General features: G+C 44.4%; 1 long non-coding RNA gene across 2 annotated transcripts in view; it reads right to left on the reverse strand.

The window, feature by feature from the left end:
* LOC111935563 (uncharacterized) overlaps window positions 1-13,269 on the reverse strand; it is a 27,922-nt gene continuing 14,653 nt past the window's right edge. Inside the window, exons 4-5 of one of the 2 annotated variants that reach the window (XR_002867733.2) lie at window positions 3,615-3,864; window positions 1-551 (exon numbers count right to left, since the gene is read on the reverse strand). This is a non-coding gene — a long non-coding RNA (uncharacterized LOC111935563). The remainder of the gene's footprint in view (window positions 552-3,614; window positions 3,865-13,269) is intronic. The other variant, XR_015276703.1, reaches the window with a different exon arrangement.

Consider the following 13,269-nt stretch of genomic DNA (forward strand, 5'->3'; position numbering starts at 1 on the left):
CTCATAGACCTCTGCAACTCCTTTTACCTCTCCTGCCCTGGTGAGAAAAGCAAAGCATCTGCTGTGACCTTCCACCTGTCCTGGTTTTGGGCAGAGCAGGAAAATCTCTCCCCTGCAGTTCTGCTAAAAATCTGGGTGGTTTCTCCTGTGCAGGATCGATAGCACTCAGAAAGTTGGGGTTTGAGCTATACCCTGTTGCTTGCACAAACCTACATTCTTCAAGTCTCCAGAGGAAGTCCCAGTCCTCATTCATCCAGACCATAGCTGGGGTGATTCTGGGCTACCCTAATCTCACTGTTATCTTTCCAGAGGCTTCTCCAGGGCCTTAGTTCGAGATTAGACCCTGGGGACTGGCGCTGTCCCTGGTCCCCCTCTGAGCAGGCGTTGGTTGGTGACAAATGGGCACAATCATGGCACGTGTCTTGCTTTCAGCATGCAGGGCTGGTTTGTAAATGGAGTGTTTTGCTAATGCAAGAGGAAATGGATGGATATTAATTGCTCTCTGGCAGTTTGTCATTTTTCCTGTTGGTTATTGATGAAATAGCAGTGGCCTGAGGGAAAACAGCAGAAGAGACACAAATGTTAGGAACAACCTGAAGTCAGAGGAAGAACCCTTTATTGCCTGGAAGCAGAAGTAGGCTGCATTTTTAACTGAACTTTTTCCAGTAGATTTACCAATATCCAAATATTTAATCGATTCTTGGCCTCACCATGCTGCTGCTTCATACCACTGCTGAAAGAAAAACTTCTTAAGTTCAAAACATCCTTTCAGTATTTCAAAATGAGCCATTTTGATGACCATTTCAATCACTTTACATTCCATGTAAAAAATTATTTTGTCCTTTACAGATAGAGTTACAGCTTCTTTAAAGATGCAGAACTACAACATCCTTTGGTTGGGGGGAAGTCCAGGGGAGAACAGAGTGCACTTGAACTGCTTTTGCTGTGAATGTATGGAAAACCTGGACCAAAAAGGGAATATTAATGCTTTGCTCTGTCTGTTTCCACATTGCCTTTCTCAGTGATGCTGCCTAGCTCTCAGCAGGCTATTTCATTTACACACACATTTCTAATAATCCTCATTCTGTGCTTCAGCCTCTTCTCCATTTTTCTTTTTCCCCCAGTTCCCAGATTCCTGGCATTTGGAGTAGGTTGGGCTGTCCAAGAGCTGGTAGACAAAAGAACACCATGTTCTCATCACCTTTAAATACAGGAAAGATAGAGGCTTTTCCTGGAGAAAAGGCTTTGCTGTTCTGCATTAAGTAGCATTTGAGTTTCACATCCCAAAAATGAGATTCTATCCTTCTCCCTGTGAGCAAGGCTGGGAAAAACTCTAAACAGACATAGAGCAAACAGTCAGTGAAATGCATCACTTTTTTTTTTCCTTTTCACTGCTTTCCCTAGACATCACCTCTGATGTAAATTGTTATTTGGCTGACACCTGGTGCCTGCCACCTACATCCTGCATGCCATTAACATCCTCTGCACCCACTGGGCCCCTTATCCCCAGGAGGCATGGCAGCATCATGTGTTCCAGGTATAAATGTGCTCCTGGGCAGGGGGAAATTCAGATTCCTCAAAACCCAGACTAGGAGGGATGAATGGGTTGCATGGGGCTGGTTTTACACAACCTCAGACTGAACTTATTCATTTCAGACAGGATTTTGTGCAGGTGGTGAGACATGAGGGGTTTGTAGGTGATAAGGTAATGCTGGAAAACCTGGGGGGAATTTTTTTAATTGTATACTTACGTGGGGAAACTGTTCTTCAGACTCTTGGAAAGAGTGGCTTGGCATGTGTGATGTGATGCTATCAAAGGAAGCCAAGCTTAGCTGGGCTTCTGGCTTGGGGTGATGGCAGGGGCTTCTCAAACAGGGACAGGCAAACACCAAAGTGACCACACAAGTGATGTCCTCTCTTTTTAGGGCATCCTGAGGCAACCCCAGCTCAGCTTTCACGCACCTGGGGTTTAGGATCTGCCCTGATGTTTCTGCAAACACTCCAGAAAAGCAGTTCAGAGGGATCCCTCCCAACCCCTGGAGTGGGACCACGAGTCCTGTGGATGTCACTGTCACAGGTGAGAGGGACAGCACAGCCTCAGGAAGGGACCCTGTGCGCAGCCTCCGAGCTGCTCCTGCTGCTGGCGTCCTCCTGACTTCAAAGGCAGGAGCTGAGAGGTTTCTCAGAGCCTCAGCTTTGTTGTTCGTCTTCTCCAATGCTCATAAATTTTCAACAAACAACCTCAGCTATCAAGTCAGTGAGGAGGACTGGGTAATTATGTTTGTGGCTCAAAATGAGGGTTGTCAATTTTAATTAGGGAAATCTGAGGGCACAGGGAATTTTTAATGTTACTACCTGAACTCTTGAGTGCTGCACAGAAAATAATTGTAAATGAAAAATTAATCATGGCTTGGTAGGGAGTGCAAGGGGTGATCCTTTTACTCCTATTTTATAATTTTGCTTTCTTTGAATCAAACTTGGGTCTAGTGATATAACTTCTATGAAGTTTGATTTTAATTACAATAAGGAAAAATATAGGCACATGCAAAATTTCAAGGGAAATCAGATTTTTAGAGCCAAACAATCACTACTATTTGAATATATTTCTCAGGTATGAGTTTCAGAACAAATCCTCTACCTGGTGGGTGCTGGTCTCTGGGGTTCTGGTGTCAGCAAGACAATTCTGAGCTGGTCCTTATGGCCCTGCCCCTTCCCTTGCCCTGATGCTCTGCCCTGGTACAGGCAGGATTTGGGCTCTGCACCCTTTCTGGGCAGGGCTCAGCAGCAAGCATGGAGAAATCTTAGGATTAAACATGAGTGAATGTCGTTCCCATCATCCCTGTTCCTCCTAAAATCTGGAGAGTTTCAGCCTTTAATGTCACCAGCAGCCAGAGGGGCTGTGTTTGTGTGACTGCAGTATCTGAAGAGCAGGCAAATGTCAGCCGATGGTGGGAGTGTGTGTAAGTTTTAATCAGCAGGCCAGTATCTTCTAATTTATTTTCCTTCATTTAGACAGGATTTTTTGTATTGCATGTGATACTGTGAATATTTATGATGAGAATGTTTTTTCTCTACTGCTGCTGTGATTAACTAATTTGGTACTTCCCAAGGATGAGCACAGTGAAGGTTAAACTGATCAGGAGCAATCCTTACCTGGCATTATCCTTTGAGCATCAGCAGAGTGGTTAGGTGTGATTTTGGCACTAAGGGTTGTTTTTCTCAACCAGACAACTCTGCCTTGCTTCGGGTACCAGCAGAGCTGTGTCTTAAATTGTCTCAAGACAGTAGAAAGATGTTTTAGTGGGCTTAGATCAGCCCAAAGGGTTTCCAGGTGGAATATTTCTATCAAGGAAGGCTGCAGCTGGGTGAATTTGTTCTCATGCCACTGTACCCACAATCAGCTAATTAACTGTTTGGTACTTCAGCCTTTGGAGGGAAAATATGCACAAGAAAAATACGCTCCTGGGAGCCCCCACATTTGGGGTGGTTTCTGGAAATTGCAGCTGATGTTTCAGGCTTTGCTGTGATTTGGGGCTGGGAGGTCAAAGTCTGACAACAAAACAATTTGACCCAAAGATTTTGAGACTTGGGGACAATGATTAAGACACTGTTACCTGGTTCCTATTTATTATCCTTACTCAATAAAACTCCGTATCTGAAGATCTGGCCTGTTTATGGGTTTCTTATGTCAGGAAGAGACAAGCTGGGAGATGCTGTCCTGTAAATTGTTTGGTGCCCTCAATTATTTCTCTCCAGGAGCCTTCTTTGTTCAGCTGCTTCCCAGGCAAGTGCCTGGCATTGTCTGGAGGGCAAAAAGTGCCATCACTCATCTGCACCACGGTGGAGAGCTTGTAAACTGTCTGGCTGCAAATGGGATAGAGGGTGGTAATTAAAATGTGCTCTCAGAACACAGAAAGAGGTTGCAGACAAGTATTTATTGTCTCCCAGGCCTTCAACAGGCTGGTAAAACATCAGAGCACATTTAAAACAACAGCTTAATTAAATGGTACTATAGCCTTAATCTTGCCTGGGAAAATAATTGGCTTATTTCCTCTAAACTGTGCTTTTAGAGAACGGGAAGGACAAGAACATACACAGTGAAAAACTTGCTTGTCAAAAATACCTAAAACTGCAGTCAGGGGATAAAGCATTTGGCTGGGTTTTAGGAGAATAACCTTGGTTCTGCTAATGGCAACTTCTCTATGTCCCCCTGCTCTCTGAGTCTCCTTCACTCTGTCCATGCAGGGACAAAGCTGGTTTGCAAAGAGCAGAGCTGCAGCAGGCAGCTGACACTGCCCTCAGTCCCACCTGGGCAGCACTGCCTGTGCCTAGAGGCTGTGGCATGGGTTGGTCTGAAACAGGCATTGTGGGGAATTAATGGCAAATGAGTGAGGCTGAACTGACAGTAAAACAGTGAGGAGGGGACAGAGCTTCAGTCACAGGCTGGTGCCACCCTGTCCTCTCCCCACAGCCATGCCAGGTACAATTCAAACTGGGTTAAACCAATGGGCAACCACTGCCCTCCTCAGCCCTCCAGACACAGGTGATGGAGGGGTAGCACAGCTTCAGCAACTTGATTTAAAAAATGCTAATGAGCCCAAATTGAGCCTGGCTTTTCTCTCTGTGTCCAGAAATACTGCTGCTTCTCTGAGTGCTGTTCACTGGGGTGTTCTGCAGAACATCACTTTGGAGCAGGGAGCTCTATTAAACCAAGTGAAGGGTCTGATCCCAGCTCCTGCAGTCTGATGTGGTTTATTTTTGGAGTTTCACACAAGTGTGGTGGTGGCTCTGGAGCAGAGCCTGTGGATGTGCAAGGAGAGCGTGCTGGCCACAAGTGATGCCCAGATACAAGCACCCCAGCAAGAGCCAGCTCTCCATGGCTGGGTGCTGTGCTTTCAGGGGTTTTGGTGCTTGTTACAAAGTGAATCCCAAAGATGACTGTAAAGAACCGCAAGCGCCTTCCTCCCTGTCTGTTTGCATTTGTGGGATCTGACCTACTTCTTATTTGTAACACAAAAGCCTCCCTTGTTTTCTGACTTGCAGTGAGCTTCTGCAGGAGTGCTCAGTGCCTGAGAGTTCCAGCAGCGTCCCAGTGTCTTGCAGTGCAATGAGCTTCACCTCACAAAAACCCCCAACGGAAGGAAGGCAGATTAATGGGAAGCTGAGTTAACTGCACGTGTGCCAGGACATGTCCCCAGCCTGGCATCTCTGTCCTGCCTCTGCTGGCACCTGAGCTCAGAGCCAGCCCTCCCACTGTCAGGGTGTGGGGGTTGCTGCCCTTCTGCTTCCAAAAGTGCAAATCCACAGCAATAAATCCTGCAAAATCATAGTTTGTGTGGCCACAGCCTCTCCCTGGTTCTGCAAGGACTGGGATGGCTAAACCCCCTTGGGGTGGGGAAGCTCTGCAGTCCCTGTGCAGCAGCACTTGGCAAGGCAGCACTGCCAAGAGAAGAGGGGCAAGTGGAAGGGCAGGAGCAGCTCCTGCAGCCGTGCCTCAGTGCAGGGCAGCAGCACACGCTGCTCCTCCCGATTTGCAGCATCCCACGGCTGTGTGTCCCTGTGTCCCCATGGGGACGTCAGCCTTTTTGTCTGAGCACATGCATTTTGTCTTCCCCGCTGCCCTCTCCCTGGGGCAGAAGCAGCTGATATGAGCAAGGGAAGAGGCACACAGGATGCACTGTGGATTTTAGAACTAAGCCTGAACAGCAAGAAAACATTAATATATGCTCTTTCCCCTCGAAAATATTTCTTCAAAAGACACTGCAGCTATCTGGGATGCTCCTACACAACAGCAAGTCATAAATGATGGCTTTCTTCAAGGAGAGTAGACTGGAAGTTCAGTTAAATACATCAAATTAACTGTCAAAATAATCTTCCAGGAGTTGATGAGCCTAAAGATTAAATGGCATGTTATTTCTTCTCTCTGCTTTTTTTATCTTAGCAAAAGGGATTTGCAGTATATTTCAGAATCCATATTTTAAATGAATTGCAAAGAGTTTTTAGTAGACTCGGCCTATTTGAAAAGATTATTACCCAAAACAAGCCCTCTGTCTGGGGGAAATGTAGGTTAAAGAAAAACAGGAATGTAAATAAATGTAAAGTCTTTACAGTGAATTCTGCAGGGGGCATGTTTATTTTGTCTTGAATCCCCAAGCCTGGCTTCCTGTGCAATTAAAGGCTCTAGCTCTTCATTGCAAAACATACCAGCATTTTGTGTGCGTATGTGTGATCAGCAAATATTTGGGCTGAAACTGTTTAAACATAAGCTTTCAACAATCTTTGTTTTGCTTTTTTCCTGTTTGCTGGCTGAGTCTTGGTTTGAATCTCCATAGACTAAAAATACATTATTTTATTGGAAGAACTTGGGCGTCTTGTTAATTTTGCTGTTTAGCTATTACCAGGAAAGTCCTAATCCTCCTTTGACTGATGTTCAGCATCATGTAGTCAAACAGAGATACAAGACAGGCAGTAAGAAGTTGTTATTCTGAACCACAGTCTTCAGGTACCTGAGCCCACTGCTGCCATCACTCATCTACCACATATAAAATTGCATGGCCCTAACAAAACCTCCTGCCACAGGCTGGGAGCAAAAATGAAAACAAATAGATGCAAAAAGGTGATAAAAGCCAGCAGTGGCAGGGGGTATGAGGAGGCACTGGGCAAAGAGAGAGATTGGTAGCAGTCAGTCCTGATTTTCAAGATAACAGCCTGTCTCTGAGGCTCCTTTCCCACGTTGTTCCTGTGTGAACACTGACAGGGAAGGATGGCATGTGCCCAACCCATGGCTTCAGCCTTAGCTCTGATGCTTATCCACGTGTTTATCTGGGGCTCTGAATTTCACCTGCCCTTCTAGGATGTTTTATAGGCAACAGCTAGTGATTTCTTTAATTTACTGAAGGACCTGTAGGGCAAGTAAGCAGGGAGAGGAAAAGAAATCCAAAGCTGCTGGAGGATTTCCCCCTTTACTGTGCTCCTGGATGTTCATGTCCAAGTTTAAAAGTAACATTAATTACAGGCATCTAGAAAGGGCCATAATCATCTGTCATTCATGGTGACAGGATGACATCTCCTGTTTGGATGTTTCAGCATTACCCGTCGCAGGCTCAAGAGCCCAGGCTATGATGATAACTACTTCTGACAAGCTTGGGAGAGGAGTTGGACATTTTAGGTGTGTGTGCGTGTGCAGAGAGGTGGTGTGGCAGCACAGATGTGTGTTAGGACCTTCTACAGGCAAAGAACGGACAGGTATTTTCCTTATGAGCAATTGTAGTTTGGAAAAAAGGGGAAATAAACACAGGAGAAAGAAAGCACTGAAGATGGGGTACCTTGTGTGCTCTCCATACGGTTTCTATTGCAGATCCACCACCACATCCAGAGCCCCATTAAGTCAGATGCTGTACCACCCAATTACCTTAAACTCTTCCAAACAGCCAACACACAGTGTGATAAGTTGTTAAAATTTGGCAGTTCAGCTGTGCATTTCATTCTTGCCCAGTTTCCACATTTATCTAGGAGCACATGTGAAAACAAGGCTCTCCTTTCCATGGACCAGGGTCACAGGCTGCCCACTGGCTCAGTGACTTGGTTGGAAGTGACCTCTGTGGAGCACAACTTCATCCTTTGCTTCTGGAAATCTCACGGATTTTCTTGCAGTATGAATTCCAGAAGAAATGCTTGTTTGTAAAAATAAACAAACACTGGTAGCTATTCAGAGTTGGTCTGTTTATTCCCTCCATCTATGGTGTTATGATTGCAGCTGTCATCAAAATCTTGCTTGCGAGTTCCTAAATTGAGTAAATTGGATGGGAGAGCAGCAGGGGCAGGAATGCCAGACCCAAATAATGCTGAGCATTGCTGCATGCTGAGCCTCCCCAGTTCAGGACTGGTAGGCACCCATGTGCAGATGAACAGATGGCCAGTATCACATCTCTGCAGAGCAGGGCCTCAGAATGGCAGGTCTTTTTTTGTCTGGGTGGGTATTTTCCCTCCTGTCAGATATCAATCTCTTGGAGATCTGGCATCTCACATATCCTTCCTGGCTTTGGCTTCTCTGTGTGTCTGCTTAAAGTGGGTCTGCTGGCTCCTGCTCTCTTCAGAGGAGTGCAGGAATTGGGAGACCCTGCCTGCATTGCTGCCCGCCCCACAAAATGTTCCTGTGTGCCCTTGTCGCCCATGTGCTGCTGTGGCACATCCCTGCAGTGCACTGCAGCTAGTTCACAAGCCTGGGCTTGGTCACGGTAGCTCAAGTGTGTGAGGGATGCAGCACCTTCATCACTCTTGATTAACAATGTGTCAAGAGAGACAAGAGTCACTTACCTGTGAAATTCACTAATGATGTGTTGTATTAATAACAGCACAAATGAAGAATAAAGAACAAAACAAACAAACAAAAAAAATTCCCCATCCAACACCAAATCCAAGTTAAATAATGTAAGGAGTGTCTCCTGTGATCATCTCACTGTAGATTAGATCAATAAAAACCTCTGAATAAAGCCAGGAGAGTGGCTCTGAGCCCGGAGCTCTGCAGCACTGGCAGCATTCTCAGCCCTTATTGTGGTTTACTACAGAAATGTTTTCCCTGTGCATCACAAGGTTCCCTGGCTGGGAATATACAGCCATTGTTGAAATAAATATTTCGTTAATTTTTTCTTGTTGGAGGAGAGATCAAGCAGTAATTCTTCACTGCCACCTGGAGAGAATATGCAAAGCCAATTCTTCAAAAGGTCACTTACACCAGGCACTGAATATAGATAGAAAAGGAAATCTGTATTCGTTCTCCCTTTGAGTGGATGCTTGACATCACCAAGTTTGGTGTGCAAAGCATTTTTTTTATACTTATGGAATAAAGTTTTTAACCTGAACTCTTGAGAAAGTTTGTAAGAATCTCTTCTGGGTGTTGACATGGCATCTCTAACATGATGAATGCCTTTCTTTGCCGTGTTTATTTTTCTCCCTCAACTGAACCAGTCTCACAGTGTTTATTGTGTAGTTCATTATTTATACCGCTGCATTCAGCTGCCCTCATCGGATCAGCTCCTTCTGTGCAAACACACAGTGGGAAAGTCCCTTCTCTAAAGAGCTTTAGCCATCGGTGCTAATTAGAAGACAAAGGTGCCTGCTGCTCTCGCAGACTTTGTTCTCGCTCACAATAGCAGGCAGTTTGTGTTCGCTGATGTCCCAGGAGACAGTGGCATTGTACCTCCCACGGCTCTTCTGCCAAGAGTCACCGCCCAAGGGTGCAGGTTCAGCCCTGGAGGATTTACCCTGCCCGTGAACAGATCAGCATTTGCAACACGCTCCTCGCCTGTAGGATGCTGAAGTTCTGGCATGTCTTTGGGTTTTTTTAACGTAAAATAAATATCCCAGCCGTGGGAGGTTGTCATTTAGGTGCCATTCTGTTAGGCAACCAAAGAAACCTGGCTTTTCCTGACAGGAATGTAGCAGAAGGTGAGGCCATGGCAGCACTCTCCAAACACTCTGTTTCATTTAAAGGACTCAAAAGGATTTGAGCTGCAACTTCTTCCATCTTTCTTTATCTTCAACGTTTCCAGTCTCTGTTTGGGAAGATATGAAGGAATGGTTTCCCACGTTTCTGATTATTACACAAGGGGAGTGCAACATACAATGAGAGTTAAAATGATTTATAATGTAGAATGCTCCAAAGGATACACAACACAGAGAATGAGAGAACTGCTGGAACACAATCTTTTGGCAGTGCATGAAAGCCCAATAATGATCTTGGAAATGTATTGATTCAGGGATTAGCATGAAAGGCATCCAGCTAGGATGCTTTGTTCTGTTTTGGGTGGCATCACTGGAGACCTTGAGGAAGGTCAGCAGATCACACTGACTCTCAGTCATCCAGCTGGAAATTGGGCAAGAAGCAAAGACCTCATGGAGGATCAGATGCTGTATCCACACTCTCTGTTCCAGGATAAATAAAATAAGAAAATGCTTTTCATTTGTTTGAGCAGCTGTTGTTCTCCAGTGAATCTTCCTCTCTATCATTTTCAAACGCAAATTGGTTAACTGTACATATTTCAAATGACAAAGATAAAGAATAATTTAAATACACAATCCTGTAGCCATTGAAATGGCATCAACCACAGTTTGATACAGCAGTCAGAAGGGTTACAAGTATAGTGACACAGAAAAGGCCAGTTGTGCTAGCCAGGCACGTCTCCTGACTGCATTACACAAGGATTTTGAGAGAGGACAGAAAAGTAACACCATGAAATAAGACCTGGAGGATCTGAAATGGTTTTAGTTTTAAAGTACAGCTGCTGTGTCACTTGCTTTCTTATCTCCCCCAGCTATTTCTGCAGTGGTGGCCATTAGATGTGGCCAGAAATGCAGACTTGGCAGCATAGATTGGGTGCAAAGAACCCACTCTGTCTTAGAGGAAGATAAAGCCATGTCAAGCTAGAAGCTGATCTGTTGCAGTGTAACTCTCCTCTGAGCCCTGCACAGCCTGGTGTGGTGGGATGGGCGATGCTGAGACCACACGAGATCCAGTCCCAGTGGGGATTTTGCCCAGTGGGCAGCCCTGGACAGGACATTCCTGCCTGGCAGCAGCCCTGCCTTCACCCCGAGCTCAGGCTCCTGCACCTGGAGCAGCAGGAGCTGCACATCCACCACTGCTCACCTGGGGACAGCCCTGTGGGGACATCCCTGCAACCAGAGCAGCTCAGTCACTGATTTTTTAGGCAGTTTTCACAATACACCAAGTCTGACTGCAAACTACAGCTCCTTAATTAATGACTAGCTGGCTTCCTTCCCAGCTCACGGCTTCTCCATTTAGACTATTCCAGTCACATACACTCTCAAAGCAGCTTTGCTTTTTACAAAGGCAATCCAACAGATGAATAAATAACAATAAGCTCCAGCTGAATGCATTCAGGAAACTTTTGATAGGAACTAATTTATTTTACTTTATTATTTAGCAAGCCAATATATAAAATTACCTATCACAACAGCAGATGAGCTGATGCACTCGCTTCCTTTTAGCTTTTGGTTGCTGCTATTGAAAGGTTCAAGTATATTTTTTGCAAGGCAGTTATGTAAGAAAGAGGTTTCTTAAAAAGACATTTTCAGGATTTCCTGACTACTGAAATAGCCCTGCATCATCAAGTCTTTGAAGTATCTAAGCTTCATCTTGAAAAGCTTACACCCTCGACTGGTTTTAAGGAAGACATCATTGAAAACCCTTCCATAAAGATTACAGCTGACACCACCTGTCCTCAGGCACAGGCAAACATCCCACCACATGGGTGAAGTGTTCCCAGGGGATGGCTGTGCCCCCCAGGAGTGGAGCACCAGCTTAGATCTCCCTGCCCTCAGCTCTGGAAGCAGAACCCATTGCAGTTATTCGTCTCCTCTAACATGAAAAGGGAGCAGCACACACAGCAAGAGTGAAACCCCAAATTAAATACAACAAAAGCAAAATATTCCTTGCACATACAGTCCTTCACTGGGGAAGATAATAGAGTGTGCATTATCTCTGCTAGCTGTGCTATCCTTGAAGGGCACCAGTATTCCAGGCAGTTTCTGGGCTTCCCCCTCCTGCCAGAGGCTGCAGCATCATGTTCAGGTTTGTGCGACAGAAAAACCCATCACAGGCATGTAGGTGATCCTAGAAAGCAGGGGGACTATAATGAATCTCCAGTAGCTTGGCTGTCCTTGCACCACACTGACTCTGCTTTGAAAACACAGTGTGGACAGACTCCCTGGAGTCAGAGGAAACCAGACGGGGCAGCAGAAAGAGCAGCCAAATATATTCCCCTGGCTGTAAATAGCCACTACTACAGAAAACATTTTGGTTTTACTGGATACACTGGATACACTGAGTTTGTATTCCTGAAAAATACAGTTCTAATGATAAGGGTGAAAATTGGAAGAACAGGGAACTCATTTGTTTTGGATCCCCAAGATGTCCAGTAAAGGAAAGCAAACCTTCAGTAATTCCAAATGTGGTAGGGTTTTTTTTCATCTTTAGATCTTTTCTATTGTATTCTGATCTCTCTGCTAGACAAAAGAAACAGCCTGAAATACTTAGGTCCCATTCCTGAAAATGGGAATCAGTTAAAGGCCTCAGTACCTGAAAAAATGTGTGCATCTTTTCAAGAGCCATAACTATATTTCTATACGGTCATATTATCTGAAAATCTTGTTTTGCAGAAACAAAAAAAACTGAGCATGGGTAACTCTGAAAATTTTATGGTAGGTCCAGACAGTAAAGAATTATTAATGGAAATGTGTCTATGGCATACCAGGAGATCCTGAAAGTTGAGTGTGTCACACGCTTGAGCTGCTTTATTTGTACTGTCATTTATTCAGCAGTCATCCTGGTAGTTTTTCTACCCCTTCAACTTTGTGAAAATGTAGAACATGACACAGTTTCCTTACAAAGCTTTGTGTGGTTATATAGAAATTAAACTCGTTGTTACTTAAAAAGGCCACAATGTGCAAGGAATTTGTTGGTGTGTTTAAGAATTGGAATGACATTCTGTTCAATTTTAGAACATTTAGCAATTACTTAATCAAGAGGTGTGTCTAAAAAGTCAGTAACCTGAAGCTGAGGGATTGGTAAGCAAAGGCAAATATACAATTCTAGGAAAGAAAATAAATTGAGAAGAAATCAAGAGCTTAGTAGAATAAATCCATAATGGTGTATTTTCTTCTAATGTATTTAAAAGGGCACTTAAATGGCTAAGACTGGCCAATCTGTGAAAAAAAAAGTACTCAGATATAGAAAAGTCAATTTTAAGAGGGTAGGTTAAGTCTTTGAGTACTTGAGTACTAATAATGTCCCCAGGGTTCAAGGGGATAAAAAGAAGAGAGCATGTTCAAAGTAAATAGAATATTGAGTGTACTAGAAAGAGCTAAGACTAATTAATTTCTAGGGTTAATGATAATGCAGAGAAATGTGATATGTGTCTAGGAGAACCTGTGGAAGAGAAGAATGCCTGGCAGGGAAGGGTAGTGGGGAAAAAATTCTCCTCCTCTGTTGCTATCAAATGATTGTCAATCTCTCCATATCCTTCCTAGCTCCCAAAGGCACAAATGCCAAACTGTGCCTGGCTGTCAAACTGCCTGAGTAACCAAGCAACTCCAAATATATATTTATACACACATATATACACATATATATTAAATGTCTTCCTTTCCCTCCCATATATAAATATAGGCAACAGTGCCCTGGCTTGGATTCTTAAACTGATTTCCCATTTCTATGATTCCCTCCCTGAATACAAGCTGGGGTTTTTTTAC

Source organism: Cyanistes caeruleus, chromosome 15, assembly GCF_971803275.1.
Source record: "Cyanistes caeruleus chromosome 15, bCyaCae1.hap1.1, whole genome shotgun sequence".
Lineage (NCBI taxonomy): Eukaryota > Metazoa > Chordata > Aves > Passeriformes > Paridae > Cyanistes > Cyanistes caeruleus.